Consider the following 912-nt stretch of genomic DNA (forward strand, 5'->3'; position numbering starts at 1 on the left):
AAACCCTAAAGTATCCAATAACCAAAATAAAATTTTTTAAAATCTAATTTAAGTATTTATTCCTATTTTAAACTGCTGTTATATTAAAACTAACCTTTATTATTAATATTAAAAACTTTCGGGTTTTATACCATAATGAACATCACTTCATCACTTTGTTTAATAGATGCAATTGGCATACTAATTAAGAGAGTGAATATGGTTCATGATGATGATAACTATTACCTATAAACTAAGCAACCATGGTTCATTGGAGATTATGGTAGGTAATTAGGCAAACATAGATGATAAATAAAAATAACATAGCATACCAATGCAATGCAATATGCTAAATTAAAGTACAAGAAATGAAATTAGCGATGTCAAATTAAAGAGTAAATCATCGATATAGTCTTTTAAAAATTAATATAGGGTGACAATTTAACCCTTCAAATATTGATGATGACACATGCAATAATGTATGGAAAATTAGTTTAATTAATTACCCTATTAGTAGCATAATATAGAGAAGGCTAATTAGGCCATGCATAAGGAAGAAGTCATGCTAAGCATGTAAGTGACGAGATTATTAGTGACTTTTCCCTGCTAATATTTTTTTATATTGGATTATTATCCGTGATTTTCATTAATATTATGATGTTTTTAGTATAATACAGTGATATAGGAGATTGTAGGATAAAAAAAAAAAAATCGTGAGTAACGATTTTAAATAACACAAAAAATAAAAACTAAGAAATCGTGAATCACGGTTTTAAATTGGACAAAAAAAAATCGTGAGTTATGAAAAAAAATTATAATTTATAAAATCGCAAAGAACAATTTTTTTGTTATATAAATAGTGAATACTGATTTGTGTTATACATTACACTTATGAAATACACTAATTTAAATTCATATCAACATATTACATAA

Source organism: Arachis ipaensis, chromosome B02 (assembly GCF_000816755.2).
Source record: "Arachis ipaensis cultivar K30076 chromosome B02, Araip1.1, whole genome shotgun sequence".
NCBI lineage: Eukaryota > Viridiplantae > Streptophyta > Magnoliopsida > Fabales > Fabaceae > Arachis > Arachis ipaensis.